Here is a 26,038-nt window from a genome sequence, read left to right as displayed (position 1 = left end):
GTTAAAAGTCCATTGAAACAATACAAATCGGGAGTACAGCAAACAAGGACCTCTAAAAGAATCAGAGGTGGGATCAGGTGTCATGAAGGAGTAAGCATCCCCTGTTGACCGGTCACACCCACCGTGTGCTCCTTGTCATGATCGGCCAAACGGAAAAATCCGCATACAATTCAGTGTGTAAAAAATAACCTAAAAATTAACACGATAAATGTTAGTCAGTATTCGAATTAATGATAGACTGTATTTACTAACAAGGTCATTGTATCGACCATAGAACATGCGAAATAATGACTGTTGATATCCTTTTTTCATAAACTTATTTGTCAATAGCTTGCCTCGTTTTAGAAATTATTCGTACCAGAGCATGCTCTTGCGTATATATTCAACTTGGAGACATAAACTCCATATGCAGGTGATAAGGGTATATTGCTACATAAATAAGGGAAGTTGACGATAGAAAAGTTGAAGTCATCACGTTTATTATAAAGTTTTGTGCTAGGTTACCATTAACGTCTTTTTCTTTTAAAATATCCAAATATGAGACAGATGTGTCAGACTCTGTGGTATCTTTATTTCAAGTTCGCTGGGATATATCGAGTCGACATATGAATGGAAGTAACTCTTGTTATTTGATAATACGTCGTCGATATATCAAAATGTCAAGTTGAAGGCCACAGCAAGTGTTTTCTTCTTCTCATGTGGAAGTTTTTGAATAAATTCTGCTTCAAATGAATATAAAAACGGGTCTGCTAATAAAGAGTCGCAATTGGTACCCATGGGAATTCCGACAGATTGTTGGAAGACCTGATCTCCAAAAAACTACATAGATATTGTCAATCAGAAACTCCAGGCATCTTTTTAATATCAATTTCAGAGGTACTTGTGTGTATAAACATAATGTTTTTTTAACAAAACAATTTTGCAAATGACCAATAAAAAGGTACGTAAATTAACGAGTTCCATTTTTATTGAAAAAGCAGCTATGATGTCAAAAAACATATACTTTAATTTATCGTCGGGAATGGCTGTATAAAGTGTTGAAAAGTCGTATGTTTTAATTTATTGATTTTGGTAAAATTTTGTGATTTTCAATTTTTCAAATGTTCCTTGGAGTTTTAAGTATCCACATCTGATATACATTACTTCTCGAATATATGTTTTGCAGTACTCCTGAAGTTTCTCCATCATTGCTGTTAATATTTTGGTGAAGAGTAAAGAAAGACGCTTGGTAGAACATTTACGAGAACCCGCTATGTGTCTTTGTTTGTAAGGATTTTTATGTAGTTTAGGAATCCAGTATTAGTTTGGTCAAATTCAATTTAACTGTTGGGAATATTAAAGACATTTAAAACCGACATATGAGTTTGAAGAATTTCTTCCTTAAAAAGGGATCTATGGGTATTAGTTAGATTACCACTTGCAGAATTAAATCCCAGCTTCTCTAAAATAGAATTAAAATAATGAGCCTTACAAACAAAGACAATTTTTTACTTATTTTGTCAGCTGAGACCAAATATTAATACTTTGTTTTACTCCCTGAATGATAACAAGTATAACTTCTTCCGATACTATGAAATACCCTTAACGGTTAGATTCTATTTGTTTCCTCCCTGGCTGAGGGTCAGTGGCAGCTGACGTCAGACAGAGAGAACGATAACACTTCAGGTATTGCAATGATGGAAAGAAAGAAGGGGCGTAGCTTGACAAGATTTTAGTGAGGTTAAAACAAAGCAGTAGGGGGTCTGGGGCTGCCTTCAGCCCCCGGCAGGTCCAGGGTAGAAACCTTTATGGGGTTTTGGGTGCGAAGCCCCCCGACGGAAAATGGAGTTTGGGGTTTTCCAATGCAACAATCATACTTGTACTGAACAGAAATTTCGTCAATTTTACCAGCATGCATAAGATATTGATAGTTCATACTGTATCAAATGTGTTCACAAAAACATCTAACAGTTACACATTTGAAGATGAATACACTTTATCAAACTTTTTTTTAATTATTGATTTGAGTGTACAACATTATAGATTTGCTTTAAAGTTGGCCTATTTGGGTTTCTTTTAATAGTTCTCCCCGTATATTGAATTAAAGCATATTCACGTTTTTAAAGCATTTTTAACATTATTTATCAAATTTAACTAAATTAATAAATCAGAGGTAAAAAATAGAAAACTTATTTACATTTTAAATAACAGATTTTTCAAACGATTTTTAAAATATTGTACGTATGTAAATGAACGACATTATAGTGTTCTTTTTATGATATCTTCAAAACGGGGCATGAAAAGTTTTATACAGGAAATATTTACAAGAGCCAAAATTCCCTTCCTGACAAATATGTAGTTAAATGAAACTTTTTACCGCAACAATCATAAATTATGTGAATTCTATAATTTTATTTTACAGTATATTGGAGTTATGTCAAGTTTACATTTGTTGTCCCGTTGTTCTTTCACAAGTTTTTATTGACTTCTGTTTAAATCGTCTACAACTTTCTGTGACCGTTTCTAACTCATGGAAGATTGGTTGAAAAACTTTTATCAACTTGTTCACGTATCATAAGAATAAAACTTTACCCATTCCTTTGGTATATCATGTAATTTACTTCGCAGACAGAGAGTGTGAAATTCATTGAGGAAAACACGGGACTATCACTAAGAATTGGTATATCATCATCTGATTTATATACTAAACTACGAACGTGAAAAATAGAACACGTGTTTGTATCTGGTTTTGTTCAGTGATACTTTTTATTCATAGTTTTTGTTTTTATTCATCATTCATGTCCTAAGCTTGAATTGCAAATACAATATATATATATATATATATATATATATATATATATATATATATATATATATATATATATATATATATATATATATATATATATATATATATGTATATAACGATACTATTCAAGTTTTCTATATGCAATGTATTCATAATGCTTGCATAATGCTTGCGTGTATTTGAAACCTTTATTTTTCAAAAGGTTTCAAATACAAGCAAGCATACAAGGCATATAACTAATACTTTGTTGCTCTGAAAATTCAGGATCAGAATGTAGCTGTTTATTACAAGATAAAGAATATAAATTTTAAACAGAAATAATTTAATGACGTAAAGTTGTTAATACTGTTTGTTTGACATGAGTAAAATATGATGTTAAATTACAAGACAGGATTGAACATACATCATCTTTAGTTAACTGTGTCTTATGAACATCGCAGTCTTTTGTAGTGCTTCAGTATTTTTCCAGTGGCTCCATACCGGGTATTTCCAATTAGACAAAGCAGACTGGGCGTACTCTCCGTTTAGGTGTGAGTGGTGACAACTTGAGTGATACCACCAGGCTCCATGAAATCTGACAGCACATTTACCATCACTCCAGTTATCGTTTTCCTGATCTTTAGTGCTGAATTTACTACCATTATGAAAAGCCAAACTGTCACCTAGAATACAGTATTGATAAGAATGTCTTTTGCCTATCAAGAACAATAAACACAGAAAGATGATTGATGATTGTATGTTGTTTAACGTCCCTCTCGAGAATTTTTCACTCATATGGAAACGCCACCACTAGCCTGTGGAGAGCTGCAAATTTTGTCCTATACTCGGCACTTACGGCCATTGAGCAGTGAGGGATCTTTTTCGTGCCAGCACCTACTGCGACACGGGACCTCTGTTTATACGGTCTCATCCGAACGACCGGTCTCCACGTCCCACAGTGGGATTCGAACCCGCGACGTAAGGATCAGCTCCTTACTTCGCGACTCTAGAGCAGACGCTCTAATCACTGCGCCACGCGGACAACACAGAAAGAAATAACATCATAAACAAAAACGCTGTGTACTTTATCTTTAACTAGTAACACTATCCTAGATATTTGGCGGAAATTCTAAGTAGTTATGAAATTGTAATTTTCAGAAACAATACATACAAATGTTTTAATGCACGAGTCAAATTCAATTTCATGAATATATTTCAGAATTAGACTTGCATCACAGGCCGGTAGTATAAGAAAAGTTTTTTTTATGTAGTTGTACTACGTAACTTTTTACTTGGAAGCTCTTGCCATCCCCACTCTTTTTGTTGCTTTACGATCGAAAACCGGCAAATTACAGCATTTGGAAAAAAATGTATTGAAAAGTTAGAAAAAGGTGCAACCCCCAACCCCAACCCCATCCCATCCCCCCACCCCTCAAATAGGATTTTGGAAATTTGGGCAGTGGACAGTATAGGTTTTTTTTGGAGGTTGCCTCATTTCAAAAACGTTGCTACGGGCCTGCCTGTATCAAAATAATTGTAATGTAAAAATATGCCGTGTACATGTGTATAAAAGACATACTTCTGTATTGAAATAAGTTTATTATTTATTTTCGTTTTAAGTACTCTGTCTATACGACGGACTTTACTCGTACGCAAGATATTGTTTACATGTGAAATACATGTACACTCATGTAAGCATATCTCTCTGTATAAACACACTTCATATATACAAAAAAACTATCAATCTGTTTTACTCATATGCAAAAGCAATTACTGTGTGCTAACAGGCACGTAATATCGTTTTTGAAAGTAGGGGACCAGCCATAAAAATATTTGACAACTTTACATGGAAAATCTTTGACAAGTAAAAAAAAAAACCCGAAAATTGAGCATACTAGAAAACCCTATTTAGTGGCGTTATTGTTGTCCCCCGCTTTCACTGAAAGTGGGGGATATTGATTTGGGTCTGTCTGTCCGTCCGTCCGTCTGTATTTCTGTCTGTCTGTAACACTTTTGTTTCCGCGCGATATCTCGAGAACCTTTTGAGCTTTCGCAATGAAATTTTGCATAGCAACTCCCTGTGGACTGAGGAAGACTTCTATTGATTTTGAGATCAAAAGGTCAAAGTTCAAGGTCATAAATTAATAAATTCTCTCTGTTTTAACACTTTCGTTTCGCGCGATATCTCGCGAATTCTTTAAGCTTTTGCAATGAAATTTTACATAACAACTCCCTGTTGCCTAAGGTAGACCTCTATTGATTTTGAGGTCAAAGGGTCAAAGTTCAAGGTCGAAAATTCACAAATATTCCGTCTGTGTGTAACACTTTCGTTTCCGAGCGATATCTCAAAAAGCTTTTGAGCTTTTGCAAAGAAATTTTATACCATAACTCCCTATTGCATCTCTCGCCCCTCTCTAAGTGTCCCGCCCCGTTTTTTTTTTATTTATTGTAATTTTTTAAAGTCGCTTGGCACTATTTTTAGCACAGGGGTATGTGGAGAGTTATTACGTATAATACAGGTTGTCGGCCGACTTTATATTCTAATTACATCTATTAGAACTGTTTAGTAAAGGCTAAATTAGACAATTTGTAATGTGTAGAATTTTGACAAAACCGAACGTGAATATAAACATTATACGTGACCTAATGTTTGCATTTAATCAGACTTAACTCAATATGAGTCATATTATGGAAAAGAATATATCAACTTCTTCTTACATAGTCAAAGAAGCATAACTCTGACGACATTATCATTACTGCCTTTTGTGTGTGACTTAGTGTTTGCCTTTAATTTGCTGTGTAATTAAGTGCCGTGGTGTATGGATATGTTGCTCGCTTAGCAAGCGAGAGGTCCGGGTTCAATCCCCGATCGATTCTATTTTTCTTTTTTAATGTTTTTTTTTTTTTTTTTTTTTTTTGGTTTTTTGTTTTTTTTTTGTTTTTGTTTATGTTTTTTTTTTTGATTTACTGAATGATACTATTCAACACGTGAAATGAAAAAGTTATGTCTGGCGTGTACAAACTCATAAAATCATTATTACAGTGTGATAAATATTCTGTATCTTAAAAAGAATTTTCTATACACATATTAAAGAATAAGCAATCAAATCTTTATATCCATATTGGCATTTTTTTAATTTGCTGCAATATACATGTATACATTTAATAATTCTACAAATACAGGGGGGGGGGGCAGTGTGAACCCCCCCCAACTGCGAATGCTCTTCTTTTTTCCCTAAGCGGGGGAAACAAATTCTCTGAATTAGCTTCTTGTTAGATTCCAACATCTTTCACCACATTATCCTGATTTTACTATATTGCAACTAGAAAGGGGGCGGCAACCAGTCTTTTTTAACAGCAAAAAGTTATGTTTGGAAAAGAGTACCCCCCCCCTCCTAGCCTGGCTAAATTGTACATCTATGCTGATTAGTGTTCACTAAGCCCCCTACGAATAAAAATGATTTGCCATGTATAAGATTTTCGCCAACATCCCTTCAAGCAATGTTGACCGTTCACGGTAGCTCAGTCGGTAGAGCGCTCGCTCCGTGATCGGGAGGTCGTGAGTTCGAATCTCGGCCGCGACAGACCTAAGTCGATAAAAAATAGGTAGCAACTGTTCCGTCGCCATGCGCTCGGCACTTTGAAGTGAAAGTTGCGGGTCCTTCGGATGAGACCTTAAAAACCGAGACCCCGTGTCACGGCAGGCGTTGGCACGATAAAGATCCCTCACTGCTCAATGGCCCTGAGTGCCGAGTAAAGGACAAAATTTGAAGCCCTTCACCGGTATATGGTGACGTCTCTATATGAGTGAAAAATTCTCGAATGGGACGTAAAACAATATACAATCAATCAATCAATCAAGCAATGTTGAGGATTTCATACCAGTATTTCATGCAGTGGCGAAAAACCTTGCATTCTGAGACTTTGCGCTAAATGTCTGAGACTTCGACTATGTACAGTACTTGGGAAATTATGTCATTCCTTGTCTGAACAAATGATATCATCTTGATACTTTCATTTATATGTAATAAGTGCAATCTTTAAGATAGGATAATCTCACCATGCCGAAATGGGGTAAAATTGCATTTCGCTATTATTGATATTGGATCTCAGTACCTAAGCCCAACACTCGTGTATCTTTACAAATTAGTTGTAACACCTTCAGTACTTTATGGCTAAAAGTTATAGAAATACATGTCCTCCAGTTATATACATAGCTTGAATATTTTCAAACATAGTTGACAAAATGCCCAACATCCCCCTTCACGTACAATGTCTGACATTTGTAAAAACCTTTTTGAAGTTTTTCGAGTACAAGTATTTCTTGATCGTCTGCAATGTAAAACGATGTTAAAAAATCTTCTTTGGCAAAGACCGTCACGGTAGCTCATACCGTAGAACGCACGCTTCCTGATTGGAAGTCAGTGTGTTCACTGTTCAAATCACGGGCGCGACTGACCTAAGTCGATAAAAATAGGTAGCATATGACCCTTTGCGAAGCGCTCGGCACTTTGAAGTGAAAGTTGTGGGTCCGTCGGATGAGTCCTTAAAAGCCAGTGCTCCGTTTCACGGTAGGCGTGGGCACGATAAAGAATGCTCACTGCTTTATGACTGAGTGCCAAAGAATGGTTTATATTAGAAGCCCTTCAACGGTATATGGTGACGTTTCTACATGAGTAAAAATTTCTCAAACGGGAAGTAAAAGAACAGTCAATAAATCAATCAATTTTTATCAAAGAAAATCTTGTTAACAAGGTTTTTGTCATACTTTATGGGAATCAGTCATTAAAAGGTAGGTTATATATATATATATATATATATATATATATATATATATATATATATATATATATATATATATATATATATATATATATATATATATATATAAGCACTAAAAACCAACAACACTGTATATCCTAACTGTCGGATCTACTAAGTAGATACAAGGTCACGGATGGAAATTTATATAAAGCACTAAAAATGACCAACGACACGAACAATAATAATTGTCAAATTTTCGGGACAACCTGTCCCTTCCTCAGGACAAAGAAAAAAGTTAAGAAGTCATAAAAACAAAGGAAATAGAGAAGCAAAAACAACTAGCACTACTACTAAACTACCAAACACTAAATATTTACAATGTTACATGTTTAATTTTGAGTTTATAAACAGTTGTGAACAAAGAAATCCGGAGCGCTATGAATTGCGTCCGGTCTATCGGGTGTAGTCTGGTGAAGTGTGATTTACATAATTGAACGAATTAATTATCGCTAATTAATTACGGCCAACAGTAAATCATACATTGTCTTATTCTCTCAAAATAGCGCAACTCTACATGATAAAAAGAAATTAAAGAAAGATAATATGGAAGGACAGTTTAGAAATATGAATTTGGATATATTATAAATTTGGAAATCGGAAAAAAGAAATAAACAAAAATGTGAGCTGTAAATATTTGGGTAGGGTGTTCCAGGATTACTAATACGAATTAACGGTAAAGTTTACACTATATAGAGAGAATGAACTTGTTTGTTACAATCCGGGATTGGGTCTAGTTCACGTTCATCCTGGTGAAGTCATTAAGTTTGTTAATACCATTAGGGCGGAATGACTTCAGCCTGTGCATCCAGAACTTTTCCTTGCCTTTTCTCTGCGCGTCTGTCCATCTTGGATTATGGTCAATAACCACTACTGTCATGTCCTCCCATTTGTGACCTTCAAGGTTGAAATGTTCCCCAACGGGTTCATTGAGTTTTTTGGTCCTAACGGTAGAACGGTGATTATTGACTCTCCTGCGGATATCTCCTGTTTCACCAACATACTGTTTGGAGCAAACTTTGCAACTGGTGAGATAAATGCAGTTGTCTGTTTGACAGGACAAATTCCCTAGTATTTTGTAGCTGCGGCCTGTAACGGGGCTTTTAAAACTGTCTGTGTCAGAGCTGTACTTACAGAGAATACATCTTCTGTCAGAGCAAGTTTTAAAGCCCCCGTTAGGTAATGGATTGTCCAATCTGGTTCTTACTACCATGTCCTTCAGGTTCCTCGGGCGTCTGTATGCAGCCAATGAGGGCTCCTTAAAGACCTCTGCCATTCGTTTATTTGAGTGGAGAATTGGCAGATTCTTTTGAAGGATACCGCTGAGCTTCTTAAGGACGGGATGGTATGTGGTTACCAGAGGGACCCTGCCGCTATTGTCTTTTTCCTTGTAGCGTAATAGGTTTTGCCTGTCATGTCCCGCCATCTCATCAATAGCAGTTTGTACGGTGCAGGCATTGTAGCCTCTCTTGCATAAGTGGGACTTAAGCAGACCGCTTTGTTCTTGATATAAGGCAGGGGATGAACAGATGCGCCGAATTCTGGTGGCTAGACCCCTAGGCACACCCTTAAATGTGTGTGGGGGATGACAGCTAGTTGGCATAAGATACAGATGGGAATCTGTGGGTTTCGTGTGGAGACTGAACTCGATTTCACCATCAGTCAGGGTAGATGTAGTATCTAGGAATATGTTTTTCGAATTAGATACGTCTACTGTAAATTTGATAGACTGATGAAAGGTGTTGGCAAACGAAATGAATGCCTCGAGGCTCTCGCGACATTCCACCCACTTCATCTCTATATCGTCAATGAAACGCAACCAGCTAAGGGGCCTAAATGGTGCTTGAAGTAGCAAGTTGCGTTCCAGTCTGCCCATGAAAATATTGGCATAAGATGGTGCCATTTTCGTACCCATAGCAGTGCCATTAACCTGCAGGTAATGTTCTCCATTAAACATGAAGTTGTTATACTTGAGAACATGTTCAAGGAGCTTGGCAAGGGACTCGGTAGAAGGAATTTGTATGGATCTACTATCCCAGACTTCTCTACAGGCTTCGATACCCTCATCGTGCGGAATATTGGTGTACAAAGATGTGACGTCCATAGTCACGAGAAGGGTATGATCTGGAAGGCCAGTAGAGGGCGTCTTGTTAATGTAGTCCGTGGTGTCCTTGAGATAGGATGGCAAATTCTCTACGTGTGGACGGAGATGTAAATCGATGTATTCAGAAATTTTCTCCGTGGGGTGTCCAATAGCGCTAACTATAGGGCGACCTGACATACCTTCTTTGTGTATCTTAGGAAGCAGATAAAATTGTCCTGGTCTACAGTCAATAGGATTGAGTGTCTCAAAGACGTTGATACCAATCTCGTTTTTCTCAAACATTTCGTCAAGAGTTTTGGTGATGGCGGTGGAGAATTCTTTAGTAGGGTCAGAGTCCAGTTTCTTATAGAAACGTTCGTCTGAGAGTTGTCTATGGGCCTCCGCCATGTACGTCTCTTTATCAAGCACTACTACTGTTCAACAAGTCAGAGAGGACACCCGAGCTTTCTTTCGGAGACTTCGGTTGAAGGAGCATTTTTCTAGTAAAAACTCCGAAGTTGACTCATATGACTCTTCTCAGCCACAATTGCACGACCTAGAGGAACACAAACTCTATCGGCCAAAAAGTGACTGGGAACCTGCACCGGGCAAATGCGGAGCCCTTGAGTCGTATATTGACGCCGTTGAGTCAGACATAGAGAAACTCCTTTCAATGCCAGACAAGGCTCCCGACAATTTGAGTAAGGAAGAGAGATCCGCCTTACAATCATTAAAGAATCGGGATGACATTGTAATCAAGAAAGCAGACAAAGGCTCTACAGTAGTAGTGCTCCTAATTAAACATGTAACATTGTAAATATTTAGTGTTTGGTAGTTTAGTAGTAGTGCTAGTTGTTTTTGCTTCTCTATTTCCTTTGTTTTTATGACTTCTTAACTTTTTTCTTTGTCCTGAGGAAGGGACAGGTTGTCCCGAAAATTTGACAATTATTATTGTTCGTGTCGTTGGTCATTTTTAGTGCTTTATATATATATATATATATATATATATATATATATATATATATATATATATATATATATATATATATATATATATATATATATATATATATATATATATATATATATATATATATATTAGATATTTCATAAAGATAGAGCTCTGTAACTTTCGTTTTATTTGCAATGTCTTGGCTTACTATAAAAGTAGTCTTTTGTCAAGGAAGGATGGTCAACAAAACCTTTTCTTTCAATCCTTCAATTATTTATTTAAAAAAATGTAAATACAGTTTGAGAATTATGTTTATGAATTTCAAGCAATGACCTTTTGCTGACGGTTTCAATCTTTGTGAATATTTCTGTTTCTATATACATGCATTGCACTTGTGTGCATATGTTATTATATATGAAGTCTATCTATCAATGCAAAACGGAAATAAAGTATGAATGAATGAATGAACACAAAAGCGCTTAAAAATGTGTAGTTTTTTAAAATAATGATCATTTTTAAAATTTACACCTAAAAAAAATTAAAATAAAAATAAAAACCTTACCCGCCGTTCCCGAATACCCCAACACAGTAAGTTTGTATTTACTGTCTTCATTCCCGACATAAAATGTGGAGTACTCAGCGTATGCTTCGTCACCATTAAATCTTTGAAGCCAAACCCGGAGTTCCTGGTCCTTGTTCTTTGTCAGCTCATACATTGCGTCATTTCCTTTGTTTAAGAAATACCAGTGCACTTTTATATTCTTTAATTGTAAAGTGTAGTCTACTTATAACTGTTTAAGTTAACTGCGTGCTTGTCAATATTATCTTCGTTATCGAAAGATTTCAATTTCAAAATTGTCAAATTTTAAATTAGTGTTAAAATAGAACACTTCTATATTAAATACAAGTACAAAATGCAATATATATATATATATATATATATATATATATATATATATATATATATATATATATATATATATATATATATATATATATATATATATATATATATATATATATATATATATATATATATATATATATATATACTCTTTTGCATACATATGTCTGTATTTATTTGTTCATATCCATCCAGATTTTATTTCAGTTAAACAAAACAGTAAAAGTGTATCATCTTCGTGTGCTAGCAATATCAAAAGATTTGGAAACATGCAACTTCTAATTTGAACACTCATTTTCATAATGTGACATTTAAAATAAAAATAAAAGTGGGAATAGAAAATTAATCTAAATGTGTGAATTTGAAGAATATGTTAATTAAGTATATGAATCAATTTACTTGGGAAATCTTACATATAAAATTTGAGTCTAAAACTAAATATTTCATTATAAGAATGAAGTTAATATTGTTTCATATTCATTTTCATTGTCACATGAAACTTTACCCAATGCAAAAAAAAAAAATTGAAGAGTTTTTATTCATTATTTTAAAATATTAATGGAACAGTTATCTAAAATCAGAACGCATTGAAAAGCATTTTAGAGAGCAAAAGATTTGCATGTAGGGCGAGTTCATTATGCATCGTACACCCTCGTACTTGGCGATCGAATATCATCAAAATGGAGATTACGATGTCATGTGATTAAAATGTGAGTTTGTGATACAGCTTTAAGCTATTTATTGTGAACATATCTTTAAAAACGATATTTTGGAATTAGCCAGAATTCATCATGGATTGGACAATATTCACCACGAATCGGACATACCTTCAATTTTACCTGGTCTGCGAAACCCAGTTAATCAAGCAATCTGGGATTGTATGCTAATTATTTGTTTACATTGTATATCTTGTACACCTTGTCTAGGTCATGTGGCGATCGTTTAAATTATAAAATACAAATGACAGTCAAAAAAATTCATTACTTAAATATTGCTATAGATATAATCACATGCATGTTGTGTGGCGAATGACGAGTTTATGTGGAAGAAATAAAATGTCCTTTTATGGTGAATTGTGTACCTTTGTAGCAACCGCTAATGATAAAACGCCGCTTAGTGATAGAAACATCATTAAGCGCTGCAATTGCATCGCTTAATGCCATATTTTATTGCATTAATAGTTTTCATTCTCAACCACTAATGCTAAATCGCTGCTTAAATGAAAGAATTATATTATTAATCGGATGAACATGTCAACTATTAATGTAATAATTTATGACATTAAGCTGCATTGCAACGCTTAACGATATTTCTATCATTAAGCGGAGTTTTATATTTAGCGGTTGCTACATACAGTCCCTGAAACGTTCTACTTTCCCACTTGAACGGTGAGCGAACGGTGAACGAACGCTGAACAAACGCTGAACGAACGCAGAGCGAACGGTAAGTGAACGATGTGTGAACGCTGAACGCAACTTGGTGAACGATGTGTGAACGGTGAGCGAACGCAGAAAGCGAACGGAGCGCAAACGCGAACGCAAAGTGAACGGTGAACGAACGGTGAACGCAAGATAAACGATTTGTTCGGAATCCCTCTGATCTTTTCCTTACATTGAAACTATTCTATTGTATGTATGCCTGGAGCAAAAAAATATATGAATAATAAATAAATAAACCAATCAATGAAATGTATCCTAAGAAAGACGATACATGCACATTAAGTAAAATTATTAATTTAAGTTTCTAACAATATTTTCTGCGCATATGTACGATGTTTAAATTCAACTTTTTAATAACACGATTTTTATATCTGTAAAACATTGTAGTTACCGAACGCTGCAGTATAAAAGATAAAATTAATCTAGTAAAATAGATATGTTTATTTTTATTTGTTATATAAAATCATTACAAATAATGTGGATTTTAGAAGAGCAAACTACGGACTTATAGTATGAATTACAACGGTTGTAACAACCATACGTATATTTCCGTGCCAAGACGATTCCATGTAAAACAAAGAGAAAAAAAATAAAATATTTTACAAAGGTATGTGGACGTATTGCATAAGTACACCCGTATTTTAAAATTTTAATGCAATAATATATTTATCAGTCAGTTTTATTTTTTATGATGATTTATTCAGCAGACTTCTACATGTTTCCCGGCCGTGATTATACTCGGACAGATGATACAATGAGGCATTCATATTATTTGTTATATATTAAATTTTCACAACTTCATATTTAAGTAATATGCTGTCATAGTTTTTATTAAACAGACAAATGAGAGAGAGAGAGAGAGAGAGAGAGAGAGAGAGAGAGAGAGAGAGAGAGAGGTTTTACCCCCCTTTCTCAAATGTTTGTACCTATATCAAATAAAATTTCTTAATTGTTTTCTAAATATACCAGGCAATGAAAAAATTATTTTTATCACCAAACCTATTTGTGTTACAGTCATAATCGGTTTTTATTTTCCTGCTTCAAGTTCACACGAAGTCCACGTGCTTGACCTGTCAATCAAAATCATTCGACACTGCGCAGGTGTGAAAGTCTCGTCACACCGAAGGCAAAGTGTTAAGTATCTCCAAGAAGTTTTAACATTTTTTCTTATCATTTCTAGATCTGATTCCAACATTTCAAAAAAAAAAAAAAAAAAAAAAAAAAAAAAATTATTAAAAAAATACATTGGGAATAAACACTTGGAATAATTAAGCCGCTTGAATTTGAAACCTACTCCCTGCCAATTTAAAATATCACCGCCGGCACATGTATATTTTGAACTACTATTGTTTAATGACTTTGTTTAGATACATGTTTGTTTTGAGACTGAAATTTTTGTGCTACAAAACACATTAACTTCTATTCAAATGTTAATTAAAATATACTGGAAATATTAAGTAAGTAACAGATTTACGAGAAAGGAGGGGGAGGGGGGCTCTTAATTATATGTAATGGCAAACATATAAATCATATTAATGATAATCATGTTATAAAGGCATTTCTCTCTCTTTAATTAAAGACTTTATATTTGTAAAGTAGAAAAAAATTACATTTTAAACAAATATTTTTTTTTTTTTCAAGCCACACTATCAATTTAATTCCCTCTAAAGATATTTAATTAACTGGATAGCTGCAGTATTGTTTATAATCCTCAGAATTAGTTCTAACTGTATTATTTGAAAAAAAAAATGTGTTAGAAATAAGTATTTTCGTATTTCTGCTGAAGTTGGTAAATTAATTGACTTCGTTTATTATCTATCCATTAACGATTTGTCGTCTTTAACATAACAACAAAATGTTGCAGTGCTTGAAGCATCTGTATATTGCCCTTATTTAAATTTAATTTTTCAGCATCGTTCTACATAGCTACATACATGTACTTATAAAAGCATTCATTTTCCAGATAAATTTAATAAATAACCTAACAGCTAAGTTAGAATAATAAAAATAAATATTGTTTTTTTTAGACACGATATGTTAATTATTAAATTTGTAAATCCTTACTTAAAAAAAGATAAGTCCATTCACTTCGGAGTTCCGAATGACAATAAAGACTGAACGATAAGTGAACGCTGAACGCAAGGTGAACGCAATGTGAACGAACGAAGAGCGAACGCTGAACGCTTTGTGAACGGTTAACGCGAGCGCACGGTGAACGCTGAACGCAAAACTGTGAACGGAGAGCGAACGGTGAACGCACGGTGAACGAACGGTGAGCGAACGGAAAAATGGGAAAGTGGAACGTTTCAGGGACTGTACCTGTATACTATAATTATGTAACCTAGTGAACCTAGGACATCAATCCTGCCAATAAGTTTTTACTTTGACGTAAGATGGGACAACAAATAAATTTAAAAAAAATCTCTAGATAAGATAAATCACGATTACAAATTTCAAACGAAGATCTGAAACTTATCTAAAATGCATTCATGTTATGAATCATATGTAAAGATTTAATTAAGTCATTGTATCTTGGGTAATTTCATCTATTTAGTAAACTAGAGAAAAAAAATTGAAAAGTTTAAAAGGCTTTATCATTTTTACTCAAAACATGGCCAAAATGCAGTTGATTCGGTGTAAAGCAACAGACAATTATTCTAAAATCCACCAAGATTTGAAAAATTAGCAAGTCAAGAAAAAAGTCAAGAACCTTCATAAAATATTGAAAATGGTATGAAAATCTCAACAACAATAAACTAAGGTCTTTGAATTAAAATCTGACTTAATACTTGTTAAATATACCATGAGAAATATATAAGTCTTAATCTTACTTAAAATTTGTTTAAATTAATTGTAATCTTTATTTTGTGCATTCTAGAAAATCTTAACTGTAAAATCATATTGATTTGAAATTGACGTACTTATTTTTATAAAAATATTAAAGATAGCCGCTTATCAGACATTTTAATATTGAAAGTAACTAGCATTCTTTACGAATATTTTTTGTGATGGAGAAATTATCTGTGCATAAAAACAAGGGCTTAAAGTATACGGATACATTTGTAAAAAAAAAAATAGTAACTCACTTAGAGAGCGACATGTTTCATGCAAAAACTAAGTTTGAATTTCTTAAATCCAATTTTTCAGGAGTATATTAATAGAATTTTGTTAAATATGCTCTCATACATTAAACGTTTTACACAATTGTTACAAAAACTACATTTTTTTTTCTTCATTTTTTCCTAATAGTTTCAGAAAAATTCCAATGTCTAAAGATACAAAGAATCAACATATAAATGAATCCTTTTTTTATCAAGAATATTGCATAAGAAATGTGAGGATAATGAACAGTGATCGATCTCAAGAAATCTACAAACAATATATACAAATCTGTAAACAGGGCATAAACCCCCCGGAAATTCCTGAGTTGGGATCGGTTGTCTACGAGGAGTAAGCATACTCTGTCGACCGGTCACACCCGCCGTGAGCCTTATGTAATGATCAAGAACACGGAGCATTTCGTAGTCAAATATACTATAAAAACAGAGGCAGGACAATTGTATGAAACACATCAGCCAAAATACGGCCAACGATAGGATATATTTGTTAAGAGGGTCATTATAATGACCATAGAATATACAAAATGCTGATTGAACGATGTCATAAAATCCCTGTATCATGAATTTATTTGTCAGTGGCCTGCCTTAATCTAAAAATCGACTGTACTCGGAGCATCCTTTTGAGTATCAAATAAGTTGGGAGACATAAACACCATATAAGGATGACAGAGGATTATTACTAAAAATAAGAAAAGTTTACCTTGGAAAAGTCATACAGTTTAAATTTTGTTAGTTGGTCCTTATCGTCTTTAGTCAGTTAAACATCCAAATATGAAACAGATGTGGCAGACTCTGAAAAGTCTTTTATTTCAAGGTCACTGGGATATATCGAGCCAACAAATGAATCGAAGTAACTAAACTCGAATTGATAAAACGTCGTCGATATAACTGAATGTCGAGTTTAAGGCCACAGCAAGTATTTTCTTTTTCTCATTTAGAAGTTTTTGAATAAATTTTGCTTCATAGGAATATAAAATCAGGTTGTCTAATTAAGGAGCACAATAAATGCCATTAAAATTCCAACATTTTTTAGAAGACTCCGTGATCGTTGTCAATGAGGAACTCCGGCATCATTTTATATCAACATCGGACTACTCCGGTGTAGAATGGATGATCAATTACAAGTAACGAAAATTTTCGAGTTCCATTTTTATTAAAGAATCAGCTGTTTTTATACAAAAAATCATAGTTTTAAATTTATTGTAAGGAATGTTTGTTAAAGGTGTAGAAACGTCGTACTTTTTTACTGACTCTTCAAACTTTTTTGTTTTTATTTTTTTTTTTTTTTTTTTTTTTTTGAGTTCTGAAAGTCCACATATGAATTACACCATTTCTGTAATATGATGTAGCACAGTACATCTTAATTTTCTCTTTTAGAGCAATGAAATATATGGAGATAACGAACAGTATTCAAGCTCAAAAGTCCATTAAACAATACAAAATAGGAGCAGAGCAAACACGGACCTCCAAAACATCAGAGGTGGGATCAGGTGCCACAGAGGAGTGAGTATCCCCTGCCGACCGGTCACACCCGCCGTGTGCTCCTTGTAATGATCGGAAAACAACGGAAAAATGCGTCGCCAACTCAGTGTGTAAATAATGGTCTAACAATTAGTACGAAAAACGTCAGTCAGCATTTGACTCAATGATAAATTGTATTTGCTGACAAGGTCATTGTATCGACCATAGAACTTACGAAATGATGACTTTAAACGAGACTGCTGATATTCTTGTTTCACCAACTTATTTGCCAATAATTTACCTCGTTTTAGAAATTTTACATACGTAGAGCATGCTCTTGCGTATCGAATCAACTGAGAGATATAAACCCCGTATGCAGGTGATGAAGGTATATTGCTGCATAATTAAGGGAAGTTGACGATTGAAAAGTTTAGGTCATCACGTTTATCATAAAGCTTGATTGTTAGATTACCATTAACGTCTTTTTCAAGTAAAATATCCAAATATGAAACAGATGTGTGAGACTCTGTGGTATCTTTTATCTCAAGCTCACCAGGATATATCGTATCGAGATAAGAATGGAAATAACTATTCTTGATTGACAATACGTCGTCGATATATCTAAATGTCGAGTTGAACGCCACAGTAAGTGTTTTCTTCTTTTCACGTATAAGATTTTATACAAATTCTGCTCATATGAATACAAATACGTCTGCTAATAATGGGGAGCAATTGGTTCCCATGGGAATTCCAATAGATTTTTGGAAGACCTGGTCTCCAAAAACCACATATTAGATATTGTCAATCAGAAACTCAACCATCTTTTTAATGTTAACTTCAGAGTACTTGTGTGTACAATCAGATTGTTTTTTAACAAAATAATTTTGCAAATGACCAATGACAAGGTAAGTAAATTTACGAGTTCCATTTTTATTGAGAAAGCAGCTGTCAATATCAAAAAGCCTGGACTTTAATTTATCGTGGGGAATGGTTGTGTATAAAGTTGAAAAGTCGAAAGTTTTTAAGCTGTTGATTTTGGTAAAATCTTGTGATTTCAAATTGGCCAAAAGTTTTTTTTTTTGGAATTTTTAAGTATCCACATCTGATTTACACCACTTCTCGAATAATTTTTGCACAGTACTCTTGAAGTTTCACTTTCAGCAATAAATATTTTTGAAAGGATAAAAACAGAGGTTTAGAAGAGCGGACCCGGTGTTGTACAGTGAGTTTTCCATCATAGTCAGAGACTCCTATAAAACTAATACTTAAAAGGTAAAATTGATATGCTCCTTTTTCTTTCCAATAAGTAAAGAACTTAGAATTTACCTTCATTGGGGAGAGGATGTTTCACTTTAGAGGAAGATTTCAACAGGGAAACATAATCATAATGGGCCATTCCTAAAGGGAGTGTATCACTATCGAGCCAATCTTGCGAAGGAGGGGGGGGGGAAATTTATGAATTGAGCCTTACATTTGGGTAGACTTACTCTCTTTTTAACTCTTTTTTGATACTTTTTGGACGAAGGTTGGCTCTTTAGGGGAAGTGTTGCTTTAAAGTTAGACTTTTCCCTAGAGCAAGACTTCCGGGAGAAGTTTCACTAGAGGTGGGGAGTTTTACAGCACCGGTGTTGTACAGTGAGACTTCCAATATAGTCAGACTTTCCCTCGGACGTCTGGCTCTAGAGTGAGACCTTCCCCGTAAGTCTGGATCTAGAGTGAGACTTCCACCACGGCGGATTCTGAGTCTAGAGCAGGAAGACCCCCGGGGAAGTTACACTCTAGAGATATACTGCAGGAAGACCTACCCCATTTCTAGTTGTAGCATCAGACTTTCCCCATAGCAGGTCTTCCCTCTTTATTTAATCTTGCTTTTTCTAATGATACAATCACTCTAAAGAGATAATTTAGATTCTAAACCTTTATAATGGTGCATTACTTTCTCCCGTTTTGCTGAGGATATTAATTTGGGTCTGACTCCGTTCGTTTGGCCGTCCGACTAACTAATTTTTGTGTCGTCTGCAGAGCATAGTGACACTTATGAATTACTTTACCCGGCGTCCGTCTGTTCGTCCGTCCGTCCATCTGTCCGGCAGTCACATCCTATATCTTGGAAGACTATATATTGATTGATTGAATGTTGTTTTACGTCTCATTCGAGAATTTTCATTCATATAGAGACGTCACCATATATACCGGTGAACTCACGGGTCCCCGATCACGGAGCGAGCGCTCTATCGATTGAGCTACCGTGACGGTGGATGACTGTAAAAAGGTATGGATTTGACATTTTGCTCATATATTGCTAGACAATTTGCCTTTTGTCGATTCCACGCTTACTGACCTCGTAACCTTTGAACTTGACCTTTGACCTTTTCAAATTAGTTTATTGAGCCGTTGCACAGCATATTTCTGACATTTAAGAGGTAAGTCTATGCTATTTAGCATGTGCACCGTTTGACTTAAAACATCTTGAAAATTACCTGCGTTACAATTCACTTGACCTTGACGTTTGAACTTCCTTGCAAAAACACTCCGGACGGCTGATTTTACTTGTGTTTCTTTTGATTTTGTGAGGCAGGTTTTTGCTATAAGCATTTATATATCATGTTTATGAGCTCATAACAAAGTACTTTGGAACGGTATGCTATACAGAAACCACAGAAACTGAAATTTAATCACTGTGACAATACATCGGGATCGGTATAACAAAAGGATTGTTGTAGATCTCTGCAGTAAAGAAAAACTGAAATCTCTATTGGAGGATAGTTGGATTAAAGACGTATTTATTTTTAAATAAAAATAAGTATTTCCTTTATGTAATTTCAATTTCATTATTCACTCTTTCTTTGAAGGTTGGGGAATCATATTTCTATTTTTATCGTCAGATTTTATATGATAAATGCTATTTTATTGGTCTTAATATTCATGGTTTATTTTTCTTTGATATTACGAGGGGTGACCAAAAAGTTCGCGAACTATCACTATATTTACAAATCCTCAACTCAGATCAGAAAAAAAATTGGCACGCATATAGTCATACACATTTTCCATAAATAACAGATGTTATATAATGTTTTAGTCCGTTTTTGTGAAGTCACAATGTGAAAATTACGTCAATATGTAGGTGACTTGTGACAAAAAGTCGTTGTCTCAGTCGTACTCGAGCAACGAACGGCTGTAAAGTTTAACGTATATCTTGAAAAATTTTTGCAGTAGAATATGATAATTTGTACAAGTTTTATGAAGACAAAAGACTTACCAGAAGTTCAATCATTAATTGCATTGATTGTTTTAGTGAAGGCTGTGAGATGGTTAAAAATGATGTTTGTTCTAGTGCCCAGCGAAAGCATGCCGGGGAAAAGATGTGTCATTAGTTGAGGAATTTAATTGTTATGAAACATCGCCAAGTTACAATTAGAAAAATCGCTGAATATCTTAACAGTACTATAATTATCAAATTCCTAAAATATCGATTACTTTAGACTTTAAACATATGAGATATGAAAAGGGCACCCATACTTTATCCACATATGATAAACGACGCTCCGGAGAGAGAGGACTCGGGTTGTGGTGGTCACCATACTAATTCTGGGAAGAGATATCCTTTTCCACCCATCCTATTGCCGAGAATTGGCCATTTCCGACAAATGCATTGTTCTTGTCATAAAAAAATAACTTGCATGGTAAGAAATATGACTCAGAAAAATCTTTTCGCTTCGAATTATGTCACGTGACCGCCTGGATTACGTGATTCGTGGGTAGAACAAATACAGATGTGCATTAAAATCGGAGAGGTCTACTTTAAAAAATAATGAACACTGAAACTTCATTTTATTTCTTAATTTCTAAAATTCTTATTTCTTAAAACGAGTCAAGTTATTGACAAACAAGTTGATGAAACAAGGATATCAACAGTCTCGTTTGAAGTTATCTTTTCGCAAGTTTTACGGTCGATACAATGACCTTGACAGCACATACAACCTATCATTGAGTCAAATGCTGACTGACGTTTTTCATACTACTTGTTACGTCATTATTTATACACTGAACTGTCTACTGATTTTTCCGGGGTTTTTTCCCGATCATGACAAGGAGCATACGACGGGTGTGACCAGTCAGCAGGGGATGCTCACTCCTCCATGGCATCTGTTCCCACCTCTAAATTTTGAAGTCCGTGTTTGGTCTGCTCCAAAATTGTAACGTTTCATCGGCTTTTCGAGATTGAATACTGTTCGTTATCTTCATATTTCATTCTTATAAGTAATTCAATTAGTTCGCTAACTTTTTGATCACCCCTCGTATAAATCATGATTATTGCTGGTAGAGAACCAAAATAAAGGAATAAATCAATAAAAACTGGCCACCCTGCTAGGCCCGTATTTATTGTTTTTTTTTTTAATTTTACTATAAAGCAGGCGACACGTGTGTTCTTCGGAACACTCTATAGCTAGTTCATTCATGCTTAACACTTTCGTTTCTGGGCAATATTTTAAAACCTTTGATCTCTTCCCATTACATTTTATATCATTATTTCGTATGGTTTACGTAAGTGTACTGTCCTCATGTTGAATAGATTATGAAATAAAGGTTCACATAATTTTTCTATGTCATTCCAAGCTCTCTGATTGGCTATAACTTGATGTTCAAACATGACTGATTATATAACAACATGTAGATTTGTGTTACTATTTAAAGATCATGAATTGCAGATCTAGATCCGCCTGATGTTTCTAAAAACAAACAGAAATGGAAACAGTACTTGTGTTGGCTTCACATATCCAGTAGGAGTTGATATTTATAAAAAAGGTATTTCAGTTCCTAAATATTGTGCTGTTCTGAAAATAATTGCTAAGAGATAGCAATGCTTTGAGTATTGATCTACCTGTTTTAACATATTAGTTATATTATTCATCAACTGATAAAAAATTAATTCGTACATTCCGTAAAATACTATATCTGATAAATATAACACAATGACATTGTACAGATAACTGTAGTTTGATCTCTGTATGAAAACTCGTGGTTTGTTTTTATTATTTTCAAGATTTTCTTGTCAATCTCTCTGAAAAATATAACAAATGCAACCATGGCATGGCTCTAGAGTGAAACCTCCCTAGATAGGAAAGTTCACTCTAGAGTAAGACGTCTTGGGAAGGTTCACTATTTGGGAAGGTTTCGCTCTACAATACCGGCAAATATATGCATGTAACTTTACTTTATTCTTGTATTTATTTTATTGTTGTGTTCTTGATCTTTTAAACGTATTTCAAATAAAACATTTAGAGCAAAATTTGTTTTATCTTACCTTATTATCAAAGATAAAACTTAATTGCCTTGGTTTTCTTTTCTAACTTTCCTTTCCAGTGTATATAAATGTTTGGATAGCAAAAGGTAATGAAAATTGTGTTGGAATTATTGTTTAATCATCTGGAAAATGTTCAGTGAACAGAATACTTAAGCCTGAAACAAAATTTTCCTTTCATGTATTTTCAGAGGATTTAAATATCAAGTTTTTGTACATTTTGATTCTATATGGCCTTCCATAAAGCATATCTGAACCTTATGACACAAAATTTTCACACTTTCAATGAGCTGTTACGTAAATGAAATAAACGCAGAGACTGATTTTCTAATGGACTTTTGCGAGAAGTTCAGACTTTTACAGTTGACGGTTCACTTTGACATTTAAACCTGTGTCATGTACGGAGGAACAGAATTGTTAATAGGTAAGAAAACCTTTCTAGTGGTCAAAGGTATAGGTTAGGGGTACTATCATGTGAAGGCCGGGAGTTGAGGATAGGGTGGTTGTTGTTTTCTTGAAGGGCAACTTATATGTGCTTTGAAATAACCCGTAATTTTCTTTTAATTAAATGTTGAGCTAAATAATTATTTCGTAAAAGAGCTTCCGTACATTGTCCTAGTGTAAAAGTAATCTGTTAACTGTAAAAGTCAGCGCTCCTCGCAAAAGTCCAATTACAAAGGACCATCAGCCTCTCGCGATGCTCACCTGAGTAAGGTCTGAGGAAGATTTAAAAAAAAAAATAGTTTTAAAATTTAATTTATAGTGAAAAATTGTGAAATTATGTTTTATATCCACCCTAATTTAAGGAGTCTCTGAATCCATGCAACATGCATTTGATTCAAATTAATGAGTCTAACTTGGTCCTGCAGTTACAGGAAAAAATCGTTTCCTGTTACACGCATTTTGTAAAATTTTATTTCAATTTGGATTGAGCAAACTCTTACTTAGGGTCTTCAATTTGGAAAAAGCAACATGGAGTTGTTGACATATTATTGGTTTTTGTGTTTATTTCATATACTGCAATGTAAAAAATTGATCTCCTATTGTGGCCTCATCCTACGTCTGGGGGCCATGATTTAGAACAATTTACAATCTATATTATGTTAGGAAGCTTTCACTAAACTTTCATCTTTTCTGATCTGGTAGTTCTAGAGGAGACGATTCTTAAAGATCTTTTCCCTTTATAATGTTGAACTTTGATTTTATTTGCCGGGTAATGGTCCCACCCAACCTCTGGGGGATATGATTTGAACAATTCACAATTTACACTACCTCTCACACTAAGTTTTCATATATGTTTCACATTTCCTAGCCATTTGTTTGAACACTAGTAAAAGATTAAAAACTACTTTACTATAGTTCTATGGAAATTAAAGGTTTAAAGATATCGAAGAAATAAATCCAATATATAGACACGGTACTAGAAAATGTTGTACATGTAATTTACTCTTATTTCAAACCTTTCAAAAAAAATTTAATAATAGTTGCATAACAGGAAAAAATCCTACCTTCTATGTATACATTTAACAAAGTTCATATATAATTATATAACTCGTTGTTATTTTATTCACACATTGAAAGAGACACCTTAACATTTAAATTTAACATAAACTTATCTTACCAATCCAATAGTTTTTAGAGGGATCCCCAAATCCTTGTTTATATTCTGACCACGTCCTGTAAAAATCTGTAGACCCGTCCTGTCTTCTTTGTATGGCCTGAAACATTAAAGATGGTTGCTTCTTTATTTTATTTTATTTTATTTATTTATTTATTTATTTATTTATTTATTTATTTATTTATTTGTCTCTTTATTTTTATTTTATTTATTTTTTATTTTATTTTTTTGACGTTACGTAGGTTTGATGAAAAAATTTAATCGTTATGAAAATAGCAGAAAACATCTCTTTACAATTTAAAAAAAGAAGTTTTTTTTTTTTTTTTTTTTTTTTTTTTTTTTGGTTAATCACGAGACTGGTTTATCTTACCGTCCACCCTCCACCTTCCGTTGTCATGTCACAGTACACAAACTTTGTCTTGGAGGCTATTTTTAATGGATAAACCCCATCTCTTCCCCTTAGGCTCGGAAGTTTCCGTAAAATATCCGCGCAATAACTATAGCCAGCTCTAAACACTAATAAAAATAATATATGTTCATAATTTATAATTATACAAGACATGCCATTTTCTACAAATTAGGCCTTCAATATTATTACAGATGACTAATTCAGAGCGACCAGAAAATCAAGGATCTGGATTATTTATTGAGTATCCGTACAACAAAAAATATGATGACTTCAAAACCGTACCCCACCGGTGCAGCGTTGACAAAAGCTTTATTTGGAAGGTTAGAAGGCGGGAATTGTGTGTATGTGTGTGTGTGTGTGATAATTATGTTTGTTCTAAAAGAAGCATTTACGTTATGTTCAGAATGTGATGATATTTCAATAAATAATATATTTATATAATTAGAGGTTAAAATATATTAAGCGTATTTATATGCATGTTTTTGTTTTTATTGCAAATAAGAAATAAATTCATTTTCTTAAATGTTACCCTGGCAAAAACTATACACAAAGTTGATTTAATTCCATACTTCGGTATACTCATATAGGGCAAAAGGAAACTAAATTTTGTAATTTTTACTACTCAATCCCTAGAGGGGCTTGAGTTATCTATAACGATGCTAGGATATCGGTTTACTCAGTTTAAAAACACGAAAATATATTATTTATGCAGATAAAAGCATTTCTAGACACAAAAATGAAGCTTATCTTGTAAATGTATGTATATTCAAAGACATTTAGTGTTAAATGTCTGATTCTATTCTATGACGATTTAATAAAGAGTAATGCTCTGCAGCCGCAACAGGTTCTGTACAGGAATTTCGGGCTTTCCTTTGCGTACATGTAGGAATCTCAGGTAAGTTTTACAACGGCCGTCAATGCATCCTAGGACGAGTTCATGGTTACTCTGAAAGGTGACACATCGCTAACCCATCGTTATCATTTCTCTACAATGTTCTACCTACTTTGCGTGATAGTAGTTTAATAGCACAAAACAGTTGCTGTCCTTAAAAAAGGACTGCAATACGCCGACGATAGGCCTGTGTTTCTGTCAGAAATTTAAAAGAATTCTATTTTGTTATGAAAAAACGTGTTATAAAAAAGATTTCTTTTATTTTGAAACA

At 34.0% G+C, this 26,038-nt stretch overlaps 1 pseudogene; it reads right to left on the bottom strand.

Annotated features, from left to right (window-relative positions):
- Positions 1–3,156: 3,156 nt before the first annotated feature.
- The window catches only part of LOC133185704 (angiopoietin-2-like), an 85,302-nt pseudogene continuing 62,420 nt past the window's right edge, over positions 3,157–26,038 (bottom strand).

The sequence above is a fragment of the Saccostrea echinata genome, unplaced genomic scaffold (assembly GCF_033153115.1).
Source record: "Saccostrea echinata isolate AGI-Se365-2 ecotype Australia unplaced genomic scaffold, CSIRO_AGI_Sech_v1 ptg000012l, whole genome shotgun sequence".
Taxonomy (NCBI): domain Eukaryota; kingdom Metazoa; phylum Mollusca; class Bivalvia; order Ostreida; family Ostreidae; genus Saccostrea; species Saccostrea echinata.
Note: the sequence above shows the minus strand (reverse complement) of the source record. Positions and strands in the feature narration are given on the sequence as shown.